The sequence below is a fragment of the Aptenodytes forsteri genome, unplaced genomic scaffold, assembly GCF_000699145.1.
Source record: "Aptenodytes forsteri isolate BGI_AS27 unplaced genomic scaffold, ASM69914v1 Scaffold187, whole genome shotgun sequence".
NCBI classification, from domain to species: domain Eukaryota; kingdom Metazoa; phylum Chordata; class Aves; order Sphenisciformes; family Spheniscidae; genus Aptenodytes; species Aptenodytes forsteri.
The window spans coordinates 644,357-645,604 of record NW_008794084.1 but is presented as its reverse complement, the minus strand read 5'-3'; positions in this window follow the sequence as shown (position 1 = coordinate 645,604).

Here is a 1,248-nt window from a genome sequence, read left to right as displayed (position 1 = left end):
CCCTGGAGCAGAGACCCAGAGAGCAGCCGGACAAGCAAAACTGCCTTTTTTTCCTCCCCGCTAAGTAAAACGTGGGAATTTGCGTTAAAATGACAGTGCTAACTGACTTCTAAAGCCATAGGTGAAAAGGAGAATCTAGGTACATGAGAATCGTAAGTGACAGGTAGCAGACCGCAACGAGAAGACGGTACTAAAATTATATACGCTGAATTTTTTTCGGTGAGTAATCTTGGATTTCGAGCGATCCTTTTTTTTACTGTGTTGATGTGGAAAATGTATGCTGATTTATTTAAGGGAAGCATTAATCTTAGCGTCAGGGTTGGGGGTTTTTTTAGGGGTTTCGGGGGAGCGCTTTCCTGCGGGTTTTTTTTTTTTAATTGTTGTTTTTGGCAGAACCATTACAATGCGGGAGCCCTTTGGGAACGGGATGGCCTGACGGCAGAGAGCAAGTCCATTCTCCAGCAGTATTCTGTCTTTCCCCTTTTCACGAGAAGAACCTCGCAGAAATACCCTTTTTTCCGAGCAAAGTTTGTCGAGCGCAGCTCTTTTCTGAGCCTTCAGCACCATTGCCAAACCACATCGTGGTGAGAAGCAGTCAGCATGTTCGGGGGGCTTTTTTTACCCGTCATCGGTCGCGGGATCGGCATCCTGGTTTTGAGCAGCCCATCTTTGTTTTGGAAGTGTACAGTAGTGCAGTGTTACCGATGTAACTTTGACTTACGATGTTGACATGTCTCAGGTTCATGTGTTTTGATTGGTGTTTTCCGTCTCAGGTAGATTGCAAAATTTCGGCCCCACACATTGGAGGAGAAAAAAAAAAAACAAAAAAAAAAACCAGGATAAAAACCAGGAAATTACGAATTTTAGTTGTATATTGGTTTATGTATTTTTTCTTCAGTATACAGTGCACTGTTTGAAATGTATTGTTGAGTATTACTTTGTACAGCTTTAGATCATTAGGATTTCGAGGCGTGAAGAAAGAACAACCTTGTTTAAAGGAGTATGACAAATGAAGGACGCGGAACCGAGGATAAACAACCTTGTTCTTTATTCACCCGGCCTTTTTGTTTTTTCCCCTTAGGCCAGTTCTGTTTTAAGGTGTCCATGGAAGGTGTTACAATGTAAGAAAATACATATCCATCTGTTCCCATTCACATTTTGTATTGGTTCATGTATACCATTTTTACAAAGGAAAAGAAGTACTATAAAATATCTGTCTTCTTAATAAAAAAAAATAAATGTTACAAA